The following is a 25,936-nucleotide window of genomic DNA, read 5'->3' on the forward strand; positions in this document are numbered from 1 at the left end:
TCAAATTATGTCATGTTCCCTTTGGAGTTATTGTCCATGAAAAAATTATTATTAAAATAAGCATCTTAATAGTAAAATTCAAACTTAACCCTGTAAGTAGTGAATGAATTTTTATTTTACAAAAAATTGGAAATGGTTTTGCTTGTACATTCACACAGTTTTAGGAAATGAATTTATACAAAGGAAGGTTAATATTCTTAAAGATAGTTTCGATGAATTTATAACAAATAATCTCTGAGCAATGGCATAAATAAGTAGTCCATCTCCTAAACCATTAAGAGTAATAAATTGCACTCAGAACCTTTGAATCATATTTCAGAGAACATGGTACAGGACTAACCAAACTTAAATGTTTTCCCGTCATGTAGTTTTCCTTTCATAAGCTTTTTAAAGGGAAAACACAGGTTGCAGTTAAATTTAATTATATTCAAGTCGATTCAAATGCATTGTATTCTTTTAATCAGGTTATCATTCTTCTAGGAAATACAGGACGGGGATTTCTAACTGATAAATTTAATTTCTACCTTCAAAAAGAAGGAAGGTAATATAATGTTGGCAAAAAACAACTAATTCTTAAATATTAAACATAGGTCAAGGTAAAGAAAGAAGTATGAAAAATAAATAACTTTACTGCCTAGTGCATACATATTATTCAAGTGTCTGAATTATCATTCCACTATGATATCACTTCTAAAAGAACCAGGGGCGCCTGGGTGGTTCAGTCGGTTAAGCGCCTGCCTTCAGCTTGGGTCATGGTCCCGGGGTCCTGGGATCCAGCCCCACACAGGGCTCTTGCTCTGCAGGGAGCCCGGTTCTCCCTCTCCTCCCTGCTTGTTCTCTCTCACTGTCTCTCCTTCTCTCTCTCTCAAATAAATAAATAATCTTAAAAAAAATTAAAAAATTAAAAAATAAAAGAACACAGCACTTTAAGGAAATAATTTACTTTAATTGTGTGCTATCATATGATAAATGTTCAATCAAAACATCCCTGCATTTGTCTTGTTTATATCTTTCTTTTAACTCTGGCAATTCTAGCAAAACTAGTAAGTTCAAACAAATGCAACTTAAAATATGTCAGCTTTTAATCAATTATTTTCTTGATTTTAGAGTAACAGATTCTGAATTAACCAAGAGTAATAACACGGATTTATTGAAAGAGGAAACGATATATTGTACATGTTTTTTGAGGTTAAAGACATACTCAAAATCAGGCTTGTTCAATGCTGAACCAACCTGAAAAAAATGTCAGGTACAAACATGTACAAAAGCAATGAATAAAAGGAAGTCCTTTTTGTTTTCTGATGTCTGGCTGCTTATGGATGAGCATTTTGCATCAAGCATTTCATTTTAGCCACAAAGACTGAGATTGGCATAAAGCTATTAGCTTCACTATTTGAGGGCTGTGTGTGTGTGTGTGTGTGTGAATAAATTACCAAATAACTGTGGGCTAAAGAGGTAATTTTCAAACTATACTGTTACTACGTCTTGTTAATGTGAGGGGAGAAGAGAGAAACATGGATGAAAAACAGAGGGAGGGAACATATCAGAATACATCTTAGAAAAGTTTAGCGTGTGTGTGTGTGTATGTGTGTGTGTGTCAGAGAGAGAGAGAGAGAGAGAGAGAGAGAACAGGAGGGAGGAAGCAAAGGAGACAGGGAAGGAGGGAGAGAGTTTAAAAAGAGTAATTATGGAAATTTCCCAGGGATTGTTCTTCAGGGATTTTGTTTGCTTATGTAATATTCTTCTCTGGAAATGTTTTCCTTAAAATAATGTAGATAAATATATGCCCAGATTGGTGAAGAGGCCATCTTACTGGAAACAGGCAGATAAATTTGGTGAACTCTCAAAAGCCTTTCAAACCTTTTGTTTCTATGATTCTAATTCTACCTTTACATTAGAAGAGTAACATACATTCAGAAAATTAAATACTTAAAATTAGGTCTTGTTGGCAGAGAAATCAAGAAAACTGTGTTTTTATTTTCAGTATGAAATGGTAAGAAAGGGCTAGAAAACACGTTAACATTTTAAAAGGAAAAATTCTGCTCACATTTGGGAGTATGTCTGGATCCCAATGGTCTCATTTCAGCCAAATGTCACCACAGTAAAACTATCCTGGAAAGACATTTGCAGTGAGGAGCAGAGAGCTTTGCTGTATTTTAAATGATTTAATTCCATAGATGGATAGCTCTCGATTTTGTCTTTTCTTTAGAACACATAATAATTTGGTGAAAATTATTCTATCTCCTGAATGTAGGCTTTGACACTGGAAATATATGTCTGTAATATGCTTTCATGCCCCCCCTCCCCAAATCAATAAATGTATTCTTCTATTGTTTAGTTCAGGATGATCTATAAATTGAGAATCCTTACCAGTATTTTAGCTCATCTCCTGAGAAGCCATTAATGTGGTACAGCTTTTAAATATTATGTTTTTATAATGTTTAATATCTTGAAATGTTTAAAAGAACAAGGTAAATCCTCCAAAAAATATGGTCAAATAGGTGGAGTGATGCTCATTATTATGAGTAATTAAGTAATTAAACCCCAGAAAACAAGAGCAATACAAAGGAACATTGAGCAGACTATAAAGGATACACATACACTAAAAAATTTTTGCTTAAAATCAAATCCTATTAAGACTGATAGGGCTGATACAGTTGAGTTAATACCAACCATGAAAACAATCAGAACTGCTACAAACCAACAAATGATGCTTAGTTCATTTAGAAGAAACCAAGGGGAACGGCCATTCTGCTGAATCACTCTTTTGTGAGAGAGCTTTCTCCGTAAAGGATTAGATCTAAATGTTAGAGTAGTGAAAATTTTAAGAGCTCTGCTTTGCAGCCTGACAGACTGTTCAAATCCTGGCCTATATAAATTGAGAATATAAATACATTCACTGTTGCTTGCATTAGAGTTAAATGATACGCCTACAAAGTCCAGCAAAACTACTAACATAAAGTAACAACTTGTCTAGGGCTCAGATATACTCCTGCAATTTATCTCCATTGTTGACATTCCTATTCCTTGTCATTTAATCCCTCATGAAATCAAGGTATTATACTATTAATATTCCAACTCATGAAATCAAGGTATTATACTATTAATATTCAACCCAGGTTGTTAGCATTACTCCCTTCTTTTATGAAACATTCCCAAGACATGGTATTATTACCAGAATGAAACTGATACAATCAGAAACTTGTCCATTTCCTGTTTACTTTCATGTGACACATGCAAATATTTCGCAATGACTACATAGAAACTGAATTGAGAGAATTCATCAAAGAAACTGAAGAGTGAAACTGTTTTCATAAAGGTTTATCCCCCCAAGATTATAATTTTTGAAAAACATTCCTACCATAGATGCTGTTCTGGGAGTTAAAAAATATATGATTGATCTTTATGTGCAATATGGGAAATATAAAAAATATGACTGGAAACCTGGACATATAAATTAAAGACTGTTTTCCTTGAAAGTCATAGAGAAGTTTCTCTCTTCCATGTGGCTTCATAGTATGCTTGTTAGTGCTGAAGGATGTCTTTGCTAAACCTTTTTAGGGGTGTGAGGGGAGAGTCTTTAATTAGGAACCAATATAAACAGACTGTCAATACTTGAGGTGCACTATTCAGTATAGCTCATAATTAGGTCCTTAGAGAACGTGAAGCATCATACCATTGTTTTCCAGGAACGTTAATGCTCACCTATTTTTTTCTTTCCACTTTCAATATTTTTCTTACTTAGCACAATATCGTACTGAACTTTTCACCTCTTCACATCTGTTCAAACCTTCGCCTTTTGTCTTTCCTCTCCTCATTCCAAGTGTGCCCATGGTAACAAATTTATAATGCTCTCCAATTAGTAAATGAACAACTTTTATTTAGTTTTCTGGATTGAAGAGAAAGCTGATGAGTCTCAGCATAAACTACTCATACATTTTCCTCACAATTCTTGGTCGCGTTTAATAAGGTTCGAAGACACTTTACTTTGTTAAAGTAACATGGGAACATATGTCCATAATGAACCAATTCTCTTTTAACGCAGTTTATATTAGGAATTCAAAAAGTTGAGCTATACAGGATGAAGTTATCATTCAATCTGTGTATTTTGAATCCAGTGAGTTTTTTCTTTTTAAATTGTAAGGGTGTCACCGCCAATATAATGCTTGAAAATGTTATTGCTTCTGGGAAGATCACTATAAATGTTGACAACTGAGGCCTGTAACTCCTTAAGCCATTACCTCAAGACAGCTGTTGCTAGTTCAGCAGAGCATTCAAAATATGTTTCTATCAGTGCAATTCCACATTTGTTTACATCATATGCTTGTGGATACCAGCTGGATAATCCTTTTGTGACTGACAGGTTTCTGTGCTGAGCCTATAAAACCAAAAACCAATCAAGGGTCTGTCTGATACATACATGAAGAATACGCCACTGACCTTGTGCTCATCTTCCACACCCATATTACTTAATGTTACCTCCAAATATCCAACATATTTACCGTAAGAATCATGTTTGTGAGATGGAAACTAAAATTGTCTTCAGAAAGCTTCTACTTACTTAAATGCATAGCAGAAACTAGCTTCCCATTTTCTAATTAAAAAATCCAATGAGCTTTCTTCAGTTTTAACCTTTTTGAACTCTGTATAATATTACTTCTAGGTAATAATTTCCACTTCTAGCTATAAATTTTCCTCCCTCGTCTTTTTCCCCTTTCCTTATCTCTCTGTAATTTAGCTAAAAAACCTCTCAGACTCCCCCTACCTGTTTTCTTCCTCCAACCTAATTACTTGAGTTCTGTGTATGGTTGCATCCTGTGACAATTACTACATCTCATGTCAATATCCCACATTCCTGCATTGTTGATTTTCACCTCAGTGTAACTCACCTCCTAATATTATTGATTATCCTTAGAATATCTCTTAAATTCTAGTTATGTATTCTCAAATCTCCTGTGGTAATCTTTTTGATATTATTTAATAGGATCTTATTCTCTTGTCATATGGGAAAAATCTGAGAAATTTCCCTTGGCCTCTCTGCAAATTATTAGCTACCTTCGGCTAAATTTACCTTTTTTAATAATGCCTGCATTTTCTCTTCTGTATTCACTCTGCTACCTCCCTCAGTTAGGTGACCATTCATTTCCTCATATGCTGGTTTTCTCCAGGCAAATGTCATATCCTACTTGCCTTCAAAATGTATAGGCAAAAATCAGACTTTTCTCCCATTTCTATACCATGGACACATTTATTCAGCCCTACCCTTGAAGCTGGCTGAAGGAAAGATTCCCCTGAGGCATATGATTATATATGGAAGAAGTCAATTCCCCCCCAAAAATCAGAATTATGTTATTAAAGGGGAGGGGTCAGAAATAGATGCTTATTAGACTATCACCAGTGGATAATATTGCTGTCTTGCTCCCTATCTCTCAGGGTTGGTGGAAAATGAAATTTAACTAAATGAAATCAACTAGAAACCAAAATAATCAACTAAATTTTTCTAACTTTTTAAGCTCTTGGAGGAATGAATGTGACCTCAGATTTAAGTTAGAGATCTTTAATAACGACTACAGTGAGAAAATAAATGCAATGTGATGTTTTATGGGTCTGTGAATTTTTTTGTGGGAGAAATTATGCACGTTATGTTTAGGTGTATATTTAGAAATTTAGATGTGTATTTATGTGAAATTTAACTCCATAAGGAATATTTTACCTTTACTGATTGAAACCATTGCTTTGAAGAAATCCGTTTGAAAAGATGTGAATAATACATTCTTCCACTATTGCTCCCCACCTACATACATGCTATTTGATAAAAGTTCAACTTTTCCTTTCTTAGTTTTTTCTAAAGGAATTGCTCAGTACCATCATCCTGGTAAATTCTGGTTATTACTTGTCATTCATAGATTTAAGAATGGGATTTACAGAGTACCTCACTGCAGCCAAGCCCTCCTAGCTGTTATAAAACTGAGCAATGGTTTGACTCTGGCAATGTGGATGCATATATCAGCACTTTCTTCCCTTGATATTTCTGCTCCTATTTCTTCCAAGGCCACACTGTTACTTGGTCACCACTGTTATTCTGGAAACACCTTTTTCTCCATACTACTCTGGAATAAGCAGTGCTTTCAACAAACTTGACTTTTTTTTTATTATGTTATGTTAATCACCATACATTACATCATTAGTTTTGATGTAGTGAACAAACTTGACTTCTACTGTCATTTGCCAACTGGCAGTTTGTTTACTTCCTCACATTATGGCTACTGCAACTTTTAGTAGGAGTTGCCACCATTTCTCAAACCAACATATAAAACCTGATGGTTTTTATTTATTGTTTCTTTTGGATTTCCTTCTGTGAGAGCTCAAATGTTCAGCCTAGACTCCTACATAAATGAGTCCATGTTTCAGTCCTGGGATACTTAAGGCTATTCATTTCTTTCATTGTTAACCCTTGAATAAAGTGATGGTTGTGAGTGCTGACTTACCATGCAGTCAAAAATCTGCGTATAATTTTTGACTCCCTCCAAACTGAACAACTAATAGTCTACTGTTAACTAGAAGGCTTACTGATAACATAGTCAATTAACACATATTTTGTATGTTATATGTATTATATACTGTATTATAATAACATTAGAGAAAAAATATTAAGAAGATTATAAGAAAGGAAAAAAATGCATTTACAGTCCTGTAGTATACACCTGTTTCACGGAATTGAGCCCAAAAATGACTCTCGTCATTACTGGGGTTAGTCTAGTGATGGAGATAAATGCTAATTAAAAACAAACTTAAACAAGTTCTATATCAGAGAAGCTCATAATGCAATAAACGTATATTAGGGGAAAATGAACCAGTTAAGGAGAACAGGAAAGACTTCTTTGAAAAGCTGAGCCCGCATATCAGATAGCAAGGATGTGCATGTTTTAATTTAGATGAACAGGAGAGACAACTCCCCTGGCAATCTAGAGAATGTACTGGAGAAGGAAAGACTAAATGGATGCAGGTAGATAAGACAGAGGGAGGGTTACTTGAAATATCTAAGTGGGAAATGGCAATAGTTTGGAACTGGGGGAGGGTGGTTTAGGTGATGGGGAAGATTGGTAGGTTTGAAAGACTATCTTGGAGCTCAGGTGGCAGGGATCATGTGGGTGGCAAGGACTCTGGTGAAGAAGAACTTCTCATTATCCTCAACTTAATTCTTTAGGAGTTAAAAAATCATTGTCCTTTTTCTTCTAATTTTTCTCCCTTACTCATCCCATATCAATTAACTAATTTAAGGTTTGTATTTCCCAATGACATGTTTGCTTCTTGGTATTTTCATTTTTCTTTTCTAGTATGCCTTCATCTTGGTAATGATTCAGTGTCTATTGAAGGGAATTTAATGTTACTTTAGTTTTCATCAAAAAGCTATTAAATATTACTAATGGTCAAAGAGCATGGTTGGGAAGAATCATAGAAGCAATCATCCTTGTACCTGGAATTCTGTGGGTTGTAGCAGAAAATATAGATGAGAGAGACCTATTATTATAAAGATATGTCTTCATTAAATCTAAGCCCCTAAACTATACTAGGACTAGAAGTAAGGACATTCAGCCAATTATACACAGTCATTAGAGGGCCTGCCCACTTGAACCAATTAGCCCTACATGTGGCCATATCAAACCACAAGACAGTTTCCCTTTTGTCACATATTCCATTGAGAAAGATTCTTGAGTTATTTTTTTAAAAATGCTTTCACAATTCATGTATTACAAATATAGGGTAATAGCTTTAAGTAAGATTTAATCAATTTTCACAATTTTCACATTACTAAAGAAAGTAATAACCCATAATGGTGCAGCAAATAAGTTCGTGGACTAATGCATTCAAGACCAGTATTTTGAGGAGAAAGAGCTTGACAATTTAAAATGTTGTTCAAATTGTGATACTATTATTTCCTATGGATATACAGGAAGTCATTACTATCTAGAAAAGAATTATCACTGCCTATATTTTGTCATGCCAGAAGAAATAATGTTTGTGTTTTAAAATATAAATTTGCCCCTTACATTGGAATAGTTTTCTTCACTCAAACATTTCAGTGATAGCTTAAATGTAATACTGTTTTAATCTTAAGAGCTGCTGACATATTAACTGGTATTTCCTATCCCAGGAGGGTAAAAAAATCACAGAAATTAATGTGGAATTACAGATATTCTAGGAATTTTCCTAATTCATACAGAAAACCCAGTGCTATTCCCTGCTGACTTAGAGAACAGAAAGAATGATATTTTTACAATGACTATGAGGATGAACAGACTTGGAATTTGTAATTCAATGTATTTGAATTTGTAATAGCCACATTTGTATCACAATTTAAGCTTTGTAAAGTGCTCAGAAGTCAATATTAAAAATGTTTTTTAGTTATTTTAAAATAGTTTTAAAATATATTTTATTTTACTGATAGTAATACGGACTATTTCCTGAATTTCTTTCAATTGTATTAAGTAGGTTATAAGTAGTGGATATAGAAGCCAAACTAAAAGGTTTCAAGCTGTTGCACAAATCTTATCTCCAAAATATATGAATATTAAATGCAATATCTAATCTTGGAATTTATCTCCATGTTTTCTTGTATGCAATTCTTAATAGCTTAAACATAATTACACTATTTTATACTTCTAGCATATACTTTTAAAATGAAGTATTTTATGCTGCAAAACTATTTGCTCATACCACTATTAATTATCTAGCTCTTTCCTGCAATGTGTCAATCAATTTTCTCAATTATGTTTGTGGTCTTCGCCATTCAGTTTATTTTCCTCTAATCATGATTTCTTAGACACTTGATAAAAATGATTAATTTTCTCTTCACTTACCCAGGAGACACATTAATTTCTTCATTCATCAGTACTCCACTCAAAATTTTAAACCTATTTTTTTTTTAATTTTCTAAAAGAATAATAGAAGACGGTAACAGGTTTTGGTAGGACATTTTTTTCCCGTAATGCAGCATCCATAATTTACTTAATTCTTTTTTCCTTTCCCAGTTTTTAGTTTTAAGCATTCAAGCCATTCATGAAGAGAGAAGCAGTGAGGATGAAGGGATGCTGGGCCTTGCCCAAATACTGGAGGCATACTAACCTGGAGACACATCCTTGTCTTGCTAACTACTAGATGTTTAGAATGGGGAAAACCAATTTCATTTTAACACTTCAGTATTCTCCTCTCTCAAATGCAGAAAATATTTGACTTGAAGTATTACTGTGAGGATTAGAGGTAATTTATTATAACATACTTAGCAAAATGTCTGGCTAAGAGAAAGTGCTCAATAAATGCTTGCTTTGTGTATATTTGTTTATTATCTTAAGAAGCTCTTCTGCTCTGGAAATCACTCACAGTTTTATTGCCATTTGGAAGTAAATTTAATAATACATGCATATGATAAAAGATTCCACTTTAACAGCTGTCTTCACTTTAAGCACAACTAATTGCAAAAGTTAATGAATAATATTGCTAGTCAGAAAGCAGTATTTTGATGCTGTTATCTGTATGCCATGGTGCCAGAATGATATTTATGTATTCAGTGTTGGGGAGACGGCTGTGGAGATTGCAAAAGAACCCTCTTGAAGTTAGTGTTTCCGTTTAAGGCAAGTTAATTATTTTCAAGGCTTAAGTATCTTTAAAATGTACTGTTTAAAGAAACATTTATTATTTTGAATGCAAGAGCAAATGTACCTTATATTCTTTTACCTGGCTTTTTAAAATTTTTTTAAAGGAATCATTATATATTTTATCATATCTTCAAGAAAAAATTGGGGGCATTTGATTGTATAAACTACCAGAAGCTTTAAAATAATGAGTTTCAAAAATATAAAAAACACCGACAAACAAGGGTAAATGTGGTTGAATTTCAAAATTCATCTCGCTCGACTGGAAGAAGTATTTTCTTATCCTCTTCAGTGCAAAAAATAACTTTTCATTTTTAAGACATTTAATTTGATTTTCAAAATAACAGTGACAAATTCATTCCTTGAATTCTTTGAATTCTAGAAATCATCCAAACTAAAAACAAAGAATTGCATTCTTAGACTTTATAAACAAAATTACTGGAACAATATTCTGTTTGAAATATAGACTAATCATTTTGATTTACCTTTCATTTTTTTATTATGTTCAGTTAACCACTGTATAGTACATCATTAGTTTTTGATGTAGTGTTCAATGATTCATTTCAGAAGAAGGACATGCTTCATCATAATAGTTTGATATACCTTGACAAATATTTTGAAATAATGATTTATGTTTAAGCCAATATGTTTACTACAACTGACATATACTATTTTAAGGTAACATTTTGAATGATATAAAAATGTGAATAACTATATCTCCTGAAAGTTGTTTAGAATGATGTTTTTATTTCATTTTTTGCATTTTTAAAGATTGAAATTACAGAATCTGTTGTGGTTATTCATTTTGAGGTTATATATTTGGAGAAAGGGAGAGGAGAAATCTAATTAGGAATCTAACACATCAGTGATTGTATGACTTCTTAACAAGACCAGTATTTGGATTTTTTAGTGTTTTTGTAAGTGTTCTTAAACATTTCCATTCCTATGTGCATTTTCAGTTCCTCAGACTGAATTATATGGTCCTTTACTTTTATTGCTCTCACTGTGATTTCTAATTATAGCAATCAAGTGTTGATAAGGTTAGGCATTCAACACCTTCTGCTTTTTCTCTGATTGATCCTAAAAGCAACATTTTTTGCTATTTCACTTTTTTTGTTTTACTTTATAAATCATCATTGAGATGTAATTTATATAACATAAAGTGAACTAATTTTAATTATAGAGTCCTATGAGTTTTGACAAATGCATTTGATAAGTACCATTTAGCCATCAGAACAATGCAGACACAATATTTTCATCACCACAAAAAGTTTCTTTTACAGTCTATCTCCCACATCTTCAGCCCTAGGCAACCACGAATCTGTTCTGTCACTGCAGAATAATTTTGACTATTCTAAAACTTCATATAAATGGAATAAAATAGCATGTGCTACTTTATATGAAGATTCTTTGACTTAGAGTACTGCTGTTGAGATTCATCCATGTTGTTGAATGTATGCAGTTTACTTGTTTTCTTTTATTGCTTAATAGCATCTCATTTTATAAATACATGGAAATTTGTTTCTTCATTCATTAATTGATGGTATTTAATTTTACTTTCTCTGGTTTGGGGGCTATTATTAATTATAAACATCAATATTCAGGATGTAGAGTACCTATTTTGGTATTTTCTTTTGCCTGTTCTGAGTTTAAGGATTCTTAATATACTCCAGATACAAGTACTTTTAGGAGCACCTTTTGAAAAATAGATTCTCATTTTGAGAAAGTACACGTACCATTTGAATAATTTATCACACAGACTGTGAGAAAATATTGAAAATAGATATATCTGAAAAAATGTTTGGTTCTAGAATATATAAAGAATCCTTAAAATCTAATTTTAAGAAGCCAATAAACCAAATGCATAATGTACCTTCACATTTTCTTAAGTGTCTTTCAAAGAATAGAAGTTTCGTGTGTGTGTGTGTGTGTGTGTGAGAGAGAGAGAGAGAGAGAGAGAGAGAGGGATAGATCTGTCATGGATCTTTGCTTAATTAAAGTACCCCAAATTTTCTCCTACATAATATTCTAGAAGGTATAGAATTTTAGCATTTACATTTAGATCTATGACAATTTCAAAGTAATTTTTCTTTATTGTGAAATAAAAACCGCTATTCATTTTTTTCCATATGGGTGTTAATTTGTTCTAGTGATTTTGTTGAAAATATTTACCTTGGTGTACCTCTGAATTATCAATTATTCATACATTGCAGGTCTATTTCTGGGTACTATCTCCTTCCATTAATCTATATCTATGCTTATGCCAAAAACACGACACCTTGAGTATTTGAGTACTGGAACTTCATTGAAAGTCTTAAAATTAAATAATGTAATTCTTCCAACATTTTTTTTTCTAAAAAAGTTGTGGTTTTTTGTTTGATTTTTTTTTGCTACTCTAGTTGTTTCTAGAATTTTATAACATAAATTTTAGAATCAGTTTGTCAATATCAAAAAGAAAAATCCCTGCTTTGGGGTGGATCTTTAGTATCTTAAAAATATTTTATCTTGGAGAATGACTTCTAGAATGATGTCACGATAAGCTACATGGAATATCTCTCCAGATAGACAACCATAACTGCATGTGAATATAACAAAAACAAATTAAAATCTCTGAGAACTATCTTATTATGATACAAAAAAAGAAGAAATATTTATTCAAGAATATCTGTTACATTTGGATAAGATCAGCCAGTGTCTGTGTCCTCTGAGCCAAGACCCGTTCCTTTCCTCCACAGCTCAACATGATAAACCTCTACTTTGGTCAAAGTAGACAAGAACAAAGGCAACGATGACAAAAATCCAGAGTTGGTACAAAGTAGTACCTAAAATGTCAAATTGGCAAATTTTCTTAAATTTTATGACAAATACAGCAAAAGTGGAAAGTGCAAGCCACACAGGAGAAAAAAAACAAAAACAAAAACAGGCAACAGTAACTGCCATTGAGAGAGCCTATATGTCAGACTTAGGAGATGAAGAACTACCTTGAGGAAGCTATTATAATTAAGTTAAAAGGACTAAAAGGAGTCATACTTAAAGAAGTAAAGAATGGTACAATGACAATGTGCAACCAAATACAGCATATTAATAAAGACATTGTGATTATTAAAAAACTACCCTGAAACTCAAGTAGAAAAATTTTAAAAAGCACAATTTAAAAAAAATACTAGAGATGCTAAATAGTAAAATTGAGCTGGCAGAAGAATCAGCAAACTTGAAGTTAGATCAATAGAAAGAATGCATCTAAGAATAAAGAGAAAAATGAGCAATTAACAGAATCTTTGAGAAATATGGAATTTAATTAAGCGCACATAAATTTAACTGAGTTCCAAGAAGAAAGAATGGAATGAAAGGAACCCCCAAAAATACTCAAAGATATAATGGCTGAAAACTTTATAAATCTGGTGAAAAACATTAAATCTAATACATAAGGAGCCCAATGATCTCCAAGTAAGACAAAGAGATCCATATCCAGATACATCATATGGGGGAAAGTATTTAAAGAGAAAGGCAAAATCTTGAAAGCATCAAGTAAAAAATGACTGATCACACACAAGGAAACCCAATAAAATTAACAACTGACATTTCATTAGAAATAACGGAAGCTAGACGGTTATGAGTTGACACATACAAAGTATAAAAACAAACTGTCAACCAAAAATATCATATCCAAGAAAACTATATTTCAAAAATGAAAGCAAAATAAAGAACATCCTCAGAATTTGTTGCTGGCTGATATGACTTACAAAAAGTACCAAACAACATTCTTTTGGATAAATAAAGTGATCTAAGACTATAAATCAACTCTATAGGGAAAAAAAAAAGAACAGAGCACTGCTAAAGGCAATTATGTAATTACAAAAGACAGTATAAATGAGCACTTCTTTCTTTCCTTAACTGATTCAAAAACTGTATAAAACAATATGTAATTATATTGTTGGGTCTATAATATATAGACACATAATATATTTGACAACAAATTGTTGTCAAACACTAACAAAGCTGTGGATAATTGTTATTGCCAAATAATAACAAAGCACAAAGACGGTGGATTTGAACAGAGCTACTGGAGTCTGGAAACATAGCAGATGGTGACTAAATTGCACAGGAAGCAATTAAGAGAAACAGAGAAGAGTAAATAAGAAAGTTAATATAACAAAGCATCTTTCCTAATGTTTCTTGAATGATATAAAATCATGTAAAGTAACAATTAGAACAATGTGGTTTTGAGTTTGCAACAAATTTAGAATATGTATAATAATATTAGTACAACAAATGGGAAAGGGGATAGAGTTATATAGTAATAACATGGCTACATTATACTGGATATGTTAGCATAAATCAGAAACAAAATCTGATACATTAAGAAGTATATTTTAAACCAAAATTAACCACTAAGAAAAAGATTCAAACAAATATAGTGCAAATATAATTCAAGGAAGGAAAACATTGTACTAGTAATTATTCTGTTAAGGAAAAACAGAAGAAAGGAAGAATAAAAAAGACATGACACATAGAAAAGCAAATCAAAAGCAGAAGCAAATCCACCTTTATCAATAACATCTTACATTCCCACCAACAGTATATAAGGTTTTCAATTTCTCCATCTCCTTGTCAAATCTTAACAAATAATATAATAGCCATCCTAACAGGTGTAAGATGATATTATGATTTTGATTTGCACTTCCCTAAAGACTACTTATGTTGAGAATCTTTTCACATATCATTGGGCCATTTGTATGTCTTCTTGGGAGAAATGTCTATTCAAGTCTTTTGCCCATTTTTAATTGGATTATTATTATTATTTTTAATTGTAGGAGTCCCTTATATATTTTGGATATTAACCCTTTATCACATAGTTTGCAAATATTCTCTCCCATTCTGTCAGTTGCCTTTCCATTCTGTGGATTGTTTCCTTTGCTGTGCAGAATCCTTTTATTTTTCATGTAGTGTCACTTTTCTAATTTTTATTGTTTTTGTCTGGGCTTTTAGTAATATACACAAAAGCCATTGTTATGACCAATGCCATAAAACTTTACCCCTATGTTTTCTTTGAGGATATGTACAATTTCAGTTTTTATGTTTAAGCCTTTAATCCATTTTAAATTGATTTTTGTGAATGATATAAGACAAGCATCCAATTTTATTTTGCATGTGGATATCCAGTTTTCCTGACACAATCTGTTAAAGACTATTCTTTCTCCATTATGTATTCTTTTTTTTTTTTTTTTAAGATTTTATTTATTTATTTGACAGAGAAATAGAGCCAGAGAACACAAGCGGGTGGCAGGGGGGAGGGGAAATGGCAGAGGGAGAAGGAGAAGCAGGCTTCCCACCCAGCTGGCAGCCCTATGCATGGCTCTATCCCAGGACTCTGGGATCATGACCTGAGCCAAAGGCAGACACTTAACCATTTGAGCCACCCAGGTGCCCCTCCATTGTGTATTCTTTGCACCCTTATCAAAGATCAATTAACTGTATATGCATGTGTTTATTTGGGAGCTCTCTATTGTGTTCTATTGGTATATATGTCCGTGTTTATGATAATACCATACTGTTTTGATTACTGTAGTTTTATAATATACTTTGAAATGAGGTTATATGATGCCTCCAGATATTTTTTCTCAAGATTGTTTTGGCTACCCAGGGTCCTTTGTGATTCCATATGAATTTTAGGATTGTTTTTCTCTATTCTGTAAAAAATGCCATCGTGAATATGATAGGGATTACACTGAATTTGTAGAAAGCTTTAAGTAGGATGCCTGGGTGGCTCAGTTGGTTAAGCAACTGCCTTCGGCTCAGGTTATGATCCCGGAAGTCCTGGGATCGAGTCCCACATCGGGCTCCCTGCTCGGCAGGGAGTCTGTTTCTCCCTCTGACCCTACTCCCTCTTGTGCGTTCAATCTATCTCTCTCTCTCTCTCTCTCTCTCAAATAAATAAAATCTTTTTTTTTTTTTTAAAGAAAGCTTTAAGTAGTATGGGCTTCTTAGCAATACTGAGTCTTTCAATATATGAACACGCAATAACTTTCCATGTAATTGGGATTTCTTTAATTTCTTTCATCAGTGTTTTGTAGTTTTCGTTGTACAAGTCTTCCACCTTCTTGGTCAAATTTATTCCTAAGCATTTTATTCTTTCTGATGCCATTGTAAATGGGATTGTTTCTTAATTTCCATTGTTGGTATGTATAAACACAATTGATTTTTATATGTTGATTTTGTATTCTTTAACCTCATTGAACCTGTTTATTATTTCTAATAAAGAAATAATAAGGGTGCCTGGGTGGCTCAGTTGTTAGGCATCTGCCTTCGGCTCAGGTCATGATCCCAGGATTCTGGGATCGAGTCCCACATCGGGCTCCCTGCTCGGCAGGAAGCCTACTTCTCCCTCTCCCACTCCCCCTGCTTTTGTTCCCTCTCTCGCTGTGTCTCTCTCTGTCAAATAAATAAATAAAATCTTAAAAAAAAAAGAAATAATAAGGCATCCAAATAAGAAAGGAAGAAGAAAAACTATCTGTTTGCAGATGACATGATCTTATATGCAGAAAACTGTAAAGACTAGAGAGAATAGCCCTAACATTAAGGTCAATTAGTATCATTATTTAAATGTGAGCTTTCACAGAACTCTACTGAAATTTTCAATTATCCACAAAATCTCTCCACTCTGGCTGATCAGAACTTGATTGTTGCTGTTCCATGTGGCATCTAGGAATTGATTCTTCAGATTATATCTCCTTGCTCCTATCTTTGCTCAGTAGCTGGTTTTGGTACCCTCCTAGAATCTCACCTTAAACATGTGCAGTAGTTTATTTTTCAGCCAAAGACTCAAGTGATTCTCTACAAAAATCTGTCAAGCCCTTTCTCTGAGTAGCGCCCTTCTGTCCGGTATTCTGCCTGCTGATTCCAGCACCTTAGCATCCTTGCATTTTGATTTCTGTATCTACTCAGCAAAACCTTCCCTGTTCTGCCGAATTCCCTATCTGTGCACCGCAATTTGGAGAGGGCTTCCAGCAAGAAAGACAGGGGGGTTGTAGACTTCACCTTGTTTAACTATTCCACTCATTGATATCAGAACATAAATGGCCTTTTCCCAATGTGTGAAAAGAGTCATTTCATACATTTTTCCAGTTTTTCTTATTGTTGTTGTTATATATGGTAGCAAGAGGGTCTAGTCTTGGTAACATTATAATAGCTAGAAGCAAAAGTTTTTCACCTACCCAAATTTTGGTGTCCAAAGATGCTTATACCTTTGTCCAGACAAAACTCTCATCGGGTACACATAAAATTAGAAAAGGACTCACTCTCTGAGTTTTATTTCCAAATATCCTTGGCTCAAAATAGCAACAAACATCAAATTTACTGGAGGGAAAACTGATGCCACAACCTAACCTTGACGTTATTTTATGTTTGGGGCTTGCATAATTCCAGACATGTAATTTTCATACAACTGAATCCTCCAAAACACTCAGAGTTATTATTATATTTTTGAACATGATAAACTGCAATCTGTGGGATAGCAATACCATTTTAGGATTAGGGAAAATGCAGGGACAAGTTAAATAAAGCATTCATAATTGTAAAGGAGACATAAATGTTTCTTCCTACAGTTATAAAACATACACGGCTTATGTGTGTTCATGCACGTCCCTATACACATAATACTCTCACTCATTAACACCCTATGCCAAAAAAAGTTAATAAATAATGAAATTTCTTTTCAGTCCTCAGCCTACCATCATTTTCCTGTTTGCTCAGTGAAGTTAGTCGACTCTGGTTATGACTCTATCAACATATTTTACTGTCAATCTGGAACATTTCTCTAATGACACAGATTTTCAAACAAAGCCATCTGCATTTCTTTCTACCAGGCTGCATATTTTACAAGAATTATTTTGGTATTAAATTTAAATAATAGGGATTAGCATGTGTAGTCTATGAAATTTAAACTAATTTTAAAAATCTAATAACATATGAACTGTAATATATGAATAATTGAGAAATCAGTTCTAAAGTAATTCTCAGTTCCAAAATAATTACATTTTAGAAGTTCAGACTAAAACATAATTTAAACTCTGATATATAATCCAAATCTTATTTTGTGCATTTGCATGTATCCACGGTGATATAGAACTTCAGTTATATTTGCAAGGCAATTTGACTAACCTCAGTTTATCATCTCTCTGTTATAGTTACTCAAACATTAACCCTTTTGAGATGAATTTTTAAAGTAAAAATAATAATAACCATTAAATAGGTATATATGTGTGTGTATACACACACACACACAAAACAAGCATTATAATATCACTAGCATCTTAAAAGTCACTTGACCCAAAAGTCAGAGTACCCCTCCAGGAATCTGATAGCCACTGCTGCTAGATTTCTATGCACTCCTTAGAATGTAATGGACAATGGGAAAGTCTAAATTTATGATTATATCTCTCATGACATGGTGAGTGGGTGAGTTGATTTTCTACCTCAAGCCTCTACCAGGTTTCACTGCTTTAAGAAATCAGTTCTGGCTGGTTTCCATGGAGCTTTGCAGAAGGCCAACTTCTAAGTTATTGGTCTTGAAAAATGAATCCCTTCCCCCACAATACTGGTTTTAAAATCTTCTATAGTACCAACTATTTGTAGCTTTTCACATTTGCAATTTGCTTAATGATTTTGTGCTTCAGTAGAGTCTGTAGGATAAAGCTAATAATATTTCCATCTTAATTTTTACTGTAGCATAAACAATTTTAATGTTTCTCTATTGTGTGTACAAGGTATAATCTTAGCAGTAGTTTTAATATTTAAGAATTTATCAAGTTATTTCCATAGTATTAGATGTTTAGCTTTTCTGATTTTTAATATTACAGAAAGCATTGTAATAAAATATACCATTTGATTTACTGAATCAACCCTTTAAATAAAACATGGTGTAGTCACAAAGGAAGGTAAAGAATAAGCAATGAAATTGAACAAATCTAAGCTTAAATTCTGAATCAGTTCTTGACTAGCTGCATGACCTTGGGAACTTTTCCCTATTTAAAAATATCATTTAAGTTCAAAATTTGAAGAACTCTCCTGGTGGTAGGTATTATACTTAAAATATCAAATCATATTTGATGCCTAATGAATGTACTCAGTAAGTCATATGCATTATAATACCAGGTTAAATTCCTAGAAGAAATTGTATTCAAATTTAAATAATCTATTTACATTTCTTAGAGTATTTTTACAAATTGCTTTACAAAGAAGTTATAAAATTTTCAATGGTATTTACTACAATGTTTGAATTCTTTTTTTGTTTGCATTTGATGTTACTATTTGTATTTTTTAGAAAGATAGTTGTTTAATTTTCTGCACATATTTGAGTCTCTAAAAAGAGAAACAAAACATAACAGGGCTACTACTGAAACAAATTGATAATTATTTTTTTCCGGAATTGAAAAGACTCATAAATCTGCATACTGACGTAACTTTTGCATGCGTGCAGTCAGTTCCACTGTGATGAGATACAAACATTTATGAAAAACTGACATGACTGAAGCCATTTTAAAATAAAGCTGAAGAGGTCACTGCAGAGCAAGTGCCTTAACCAGTCTCTGTGTGAACTGTGCCAAAATCTTTGGACAGGGCAATATGGCAATTCTTTAAAGCAACTGTTTAAAAAGTCAGCAGGAGAACGGACATCCTGATCATGAGACTGATGACTGTGGACTTTCTAAATACAGAATCAGTAGTCGATCAATGTATGACCCAGAGTAGCTTAGCTTGTTAGCACCCATAGAAAACATTTTTTCTTCTCTTCAAATCATGTAATTGCCCCCTTCTTTTTCTTCATAAAACCCTCTGCTCTCACCCTACAAGTAGGACACTACTTGGGTTTCGACTAGAATCTGTGCTTCCCGAATTACAATTCTTTAGTCCCAAATAAATGCTCATTATTATTACTGTAGCTATTTATTTTCAGGTTAAAATCTGCATCTGTAAAAAAAAAAACAAAAAGCCATTCCATGCAAAATTGTGCAATAAAAATCACAAGACCTATAGGAAAAAATGATGTTAAGAACACAGAAAACAAACAAAAAACCCCACAGGACCAAAATCCTTCATTAATGACATATAAAAATAAATATAGATGGCTGCATAATATTCCATTGTATATATATACCACCTCTTCTTTATCCATTCATCTGTCGATGGACATCTTGGCTCTTTCCACAGTTTGGCTATTGTGGACATTGCTGCTATAAACATCGGGGTGCACGTACCCTTTCAGATCCCTACTTTTGTATCTTTGGGGTAAATACCCAGTAGTCCAATTGCTGGATCATATGGTAGCTCTATTTTCAACTTTTTGAGGAACCTCCATACTGTTTTCCAGAGTGGCTGCACCAGCTTGCATTCCCACCAACAGTGTAGGAGGGTTCCCCTTTCACTGGGGAGGGTATGTGCTCTGGTAAGCGCTGTGAATTGTGCAAGACTGTTGAATCTCAGATCTGTACCTCTGAAACAAATAATGCAATATATGTTAAGAAGAAAAAAAGAAGAAGAAGAAGAAGGTAGCAGGAGGGGAAGAATGAAGCGGGGGAAATCGGAGGGGTAGACGAACCATGAGAGATGATGGACTCTGAAAAACAAACTGAGGGTTCTAGAGGGGAGGGGGGTGGGAGGATGGGTTAGCCTGTGGTGGGTATTGAGGAGGGCACATTCTGCATGGAGCACTGGGTGTTATGCACAAACAATGAATCATGGAACACTACATCTAAAACTAATGATGTAATGTATGGGGATTAACATAAGAATAAAAAAATTAATTAATTAAATAAATATAGAAATTAAATAAAGAAAAAAACAGTTTTACACATATTAAATTATTAAGAAATACGTAATATATTTTATATGGCACTAGATCTTGAAGAATGCCTAGTTTGTGTGTGTATGTGAGTATTGGAATTGTTGATATTTGTGGAGGGGTAGAGAGAATGGGAAGAGTGACACTGGAGATATTGAGAATAAAGGAATTTCATTTTAAATGGAAGAAGAAACATGTCATTATGAGGACTTTTATTTTGAAAAGAGAATTGGTGCAGTAGCTGGACAGATTTTAATGTCAAGACAGAATTCTTTAGAAATTGGTTGAAAACAATAGCATGCGTTGTCAAATAAAAACAAATCTAAAATCTAGATAGGGAGAAATTTTAATTAGAATGAAAGACTACTACAAGAGGGAGAACACTCTAATTTCAGAAATCTGCAAGCATCTCAGAATCAAACAAAAAATTTTTTTTTTTTTTTATTATGAGGTAAAGGAGGCAGCAAACTGAGATAAGCAGAAAATTTGGAGGGGAAGCTGGACAAGCATGGGGGCCAGTGCTATCTGCCAGGAAAAGGGTCTCACTGTGCTCAGCTGATTCTGAGAGGAGAACCTGATTGAGGTGGACGGCACAATTCCACTTTTTTTTAACTTTATTTTTTATTTTTATTTTTTGGTGCTCACTCAGGTTTTGAGAAGAGGAATTCAAAAGTCTGTAGGAAAGAGAGAAGTCTAATGTTTGGTCAAGACAAAGCAGTGGGTAAGAAATGGGCAACTGTGAACACTTGGTCAATGTCTTAATTGAAAAACTGATGCTTCAGGACACATGGAACATTGTTGGAGCAATTCTCCAAAAAAAAGATAACAGAAGATGAGATCTAGTTTACAAGAGCAGGGAGTAGCTTTTCCTAGAAGCAAGACCAGTTCATCTACAGTAACAGAGAAGGAGGAAGGTTTTTTTTGTTTTGATTTTTCCTATTAAATTCAGTAGTGGCTATCATTATTTCTAAAATCTCTCTTGATGGGGCACCTTGGGGTCTCAGTCTGCCTTCTGCTCAGGTCAAGATCCCAAGCCCCATGCCAGGCTCTCTGCTTCTCCCTCTCCCTCTGCCTGCCATCCCCCTGCTTGTGCTCTTTCTCTCTCCCCTCTGTCAAATAAATAAATAAAATCTTTTAAAAAATAAACTCTCTTTTGTTTAATTACCTAAATTTCTTTTCATGAGAATTAGTAGTAAGGAAGTTTTTTGTAGAGGCAGAAGTTATCATTTTGCCCTTATTTCTCAAAATAATTTCTAACATTCTTAAGAATTTTTTAATGTATTATTTAGTCATTATCCTAGTTTCAAAAAATACTCCTTTGGGTGTTTCATATTGAAGTAGAAAATTACATATTTACAATAGTTAATCTATATATTTAAGATAGGGAAATAATGATGATTTACTCAACTTCAGTTCATTTACATATTCAGATCTTCTTTTAAATCTCCAATGAGGTCTTTTAATTTATTATTGCTATTGCTAATAGTTGTCATGTTTTTCAGTTTAATATCTGTTGTTTAATACTACTAATAAATCATATATGTCAACATCACAAAATATGTAAAAATTCTATTATATAGCTCTAGTATTATTATGTTAAAAAAAGAGGTCCTATCATCCCACACTGGTTTAGATTGAAATAGATGTATGATTGGATAAAGAACAGCTTCTTTTCCTAAGAGCGTTGCTCTAATTTTTAAATCTATACAAGTTTGTTTATTATTAAGGATAGTAGAAAGTAATAGCTGATGATCTCCTCTTATAATACTTATCTCACATAGTAAATTGGTTTTCTTTTTCCAGCATATCTCCAATTATGCTAATTCGGGGTGGGTTTGACAATTGTAATATCCTTATTCTTTGTTTCAGATTGATTTATATAATTCATATACAATTGAATATATTAAATTAATATCTTGGTCAGAATAAGTGGTGCAAAGGTATGCCTCTCCCTGGATTACCGTATTTGCAGTTAGTGGAAATGTCTTATCCCTGGAGTAACAAAATAGCGCACATGAGAATCAGTGACTTTCCAAGAGTATCTAAATTGCCATGTGGAGAAAGTGGGTTTGCAACAAGAGAAAATGCAGGTATGGCAAAGAAAATTTCAGAGGCAAGAGATGGAAACTGTTTCCACTTTTGGTTTTCTTAGTTATGTTAGCCAATTTTTCTAATATGCTTAGTTTATTTTGAATTTTGATTTTTATTATTTTCAATTGAAAGAGTAATATTAAGCCAACACTTTATAACACATTGTTCTTTCTATTCATGGAACTCTACTTAAACTATAATGAAAGTCTTGGTATGCTTACTGACCTTGTTTGAAACAAATGGATAAATGGAGTAAGAATAATATCTCTACCTGAAGGGCTAGGTCATAGTTAACAAGTCCATTGAAATTCCAATGCTTCAAAAGGTTACTTAAAGTTTTTAGGACAGCAAAACTGCTGGATAATCCCTTGGACATCTTGATAATTTAATGACTAAATTAAATTGAATTTGGCTAAATATTAAATTGAATTTGTTGTTGTTGTTTTTACTCAGATATTTCTACTTGAAACCTACTATTTATCTTTCCTTTATTAAAAACAAAACATAATACTCACTGGAAAATGTCAATCAGCCTTTTAATGACATCTTTATTAAAGTAAGTTTTGTACTTTGATTGATTATTTGGCAAAGTTTATCAATGCTGGAAACTGTGAATTCATTCACAACACCCTCTCTAAAACAAAATATTAGTGGTTATAATTTGTAAAAAAAAAAAAAAAAAGAAGAAGAAGAGTTCTAGCCTTTTGAAATTTAGTCACATTAACAAAGTGTGGCAATTAAAAATGCTAGTCCAGGTCATTTAGATTTTCATAGTAGTAACACTGTCAGTGATCAGACCCTTTCTTTTAATGTTATTAGATCTTACAGAAAGACAGCCTGGTAAATATCCTATTGTGTGATTCTGTCACATTCATGTATTTTAACATATTGATCATATTCCAACAGATATGAAAGTTAATTCCATTCTAGATACCCTAGATAATTTGCAGAATAACGTATTCATTATTCCTGTGATTTTTCTCTTCTAGAGAACTTCTGGGAGACATCTTCACACTAAATCCATGCAGACATTAAAAAGTGAATTATCTCAAAACTGAGTTCTGTTTTCAGAGAAAAATATACTTATTATACACAGCTGATCCTTGAACAACACCTGTTTAAACAGCACACAGGTCCACTTATACTTGGATTTTTTACAGCTCAGTACTGTAAATGTATTTTCTCTCTCACACATTTTCTTTTCTCTAGCTTACTTTGTTGCAAGAACATAGTATTTAATACACATAACATACAAAATATGTGTTAATGGATTGTCCGTTATTGGTAAGGCTTCCAGTCAACAGTAGCATATTAGTGTTCAGTTTGGAGGGGGGAGTCAAAAGTTAACACTTGGATTTTCAACTGCACCCTTAACCCCCACATTGTTTAAGGGTCAACTGTATATCTATTTATAGTCTTTTGATATATAATTTAATGTTTAAGTATTCAGAGTTAATATAAGTGATAATGTTTAAATTTTATAATACATAATCCAATGGCTAACTACATATATATTTAATTTCAAAGCACTAAACATGGAGAAAGTTTCCTAGGCAGTTTCTGGAAGGTAAAGATTATAAGAGTGAAGCATTTCATATTTCCAATTGTTGAAGGAACAAAGATATATAGGTTGAAGATCCTATTAATTAAAGAACTCATAGCCTTTTTCCTAGATGTCTTTAAAATGACATTTATTTCTATATAATTATTTAATTATCATCATTGTAATGTCTCTTCTGGTCTTTGTATTATACTCAATGAATTGTAATTACATTCTTTCTCTAACTTGCTGATAGAAAGACTTAATCCCATTTTCCACAAATATTTTATTAAAGGCTGATCTACTTATGAAGATGAGAGTTTTAGATATTCCCATCCCCATTTGTCCTTTGCTATTTATAGAAAGAGTTCAATCTCTTTAAGTTATAAAGCATTTCTAAAGTTACCCATTTCTAGCTACACTTGTGTCAGATTTTTAATCAGATTAGAATTACCAATCCAATACTATTTTAACAAAAAAAATAAACTTTCATTCATCACATATGTTATAGTTCTGACTTTTTGATAGATAGTTCGGAAAGGGAGTTAAAATTTCATCAGTTTGGTCCATTACCACCACAGGAAATAACAGCAATAAAACATTTACAAACAAAACATTATTAGAAATTAGAGCTGTATCATGGTAGTTCTGACACAGTCTTACTAACCATATATAGTACAGATAATCTAAATATAGAGACATTCTGAAATTTAAAGTAAGATCTTATTACTTTGTTAATTTCAGTGAGAAAAAAAGGTTGCCTAAAACAGCAATTTTGTTATAAAAGGTTTCAAATGCGTTTACACCGGTTTAAATCGTATGTCCCCTAATTCAGAAATTGGACACTGTGCTGTGTCATTTCCAAGAGAATAATTATAATACATACTTTATTCTACTTATGCTATGCTAATTATATCATGGAGTGTAATCAGCCTTCAGCACTATAGTGATTAAGGTGAATCTTCTTCTTTTCTAAAGTCATGTCTTCTGCTTTTAGCTCACTTTCATATTGATTCCTTCAGTTAAGTTTTCCTTGTGATGTAAAAATAAACTTTTACTGCTTTGAAAGATTGTGAAAAAACTATCTAAATGTGATAGTGATACTATCACTTATCAAATAATGCATGCATGTGCTATGTGATGTGGGAAACAGAGGCAGAAGAAAAAGTATTAAATCTCCTTACTACCTATAGTGCATAGACAAGTCCTTGAAACAGGCAGAGCGCCCTTCCTCTAGGAACTCCATTGCCTCGATGTTAATACTTTGCTAAGGGCAAAAGGCAACCTTAGCCCGACCCTGAGGATCCTGTTAAGTCTACTTTAACATATAGAAATTCCTTTAGAATTTTCCTTTATCTCTAAGTCCCCCAAGACACGGGTGGGCAATCATCCCCCAAGCATATGGCCCACCGATATACATCTGAAGGGGCTCATGACTAAGGTTTTATTAGGTGGTAATAAATGACCTTTTCCCCAAAATAGCTAGCCTCCTCAAGGTCCTGGAAGCCTTGCTTCCAAGATTCCTTAGAGACCTACACTATCCCTGACCCCTTCCCAACTTGAAAGTATATAATGGGCCACTCCTCATGACCCCAGTGCAGTTCTTTCTGCCCACGGGTCCTGTCCCCGGGCTTTAATAAAATCACCTTTTTGCACAAAAGACGTCTCAAGAATTCTTTCTTGGCCGTCAGCTTCGAACCCTACTTTCCTACATCAATTCTGGTTACTATATAACCACAATATTTACAACACAGTAACTCAATTAGCTGTATATTAATTTTTTTCTGAAATTTTTATAAACCTTGATGTAGC

This window comes from Mirounga leonina, unplaced genomic scaffold (genome assembly GCF_011800145.1).
Source record: "Mirounga leonina isolate KUSES-001 unplaced genomic scaffold, KU_Mleo_1.0 Mir_127, whole genome shotgun sequence".
Classification (NCBI taxonomy): domain Eukaryota; kingdom Metazoa; phylum Chordata; class Mammalia; order Carnivora; family Phocidae; genus Mirounga; species Mirounga leonina.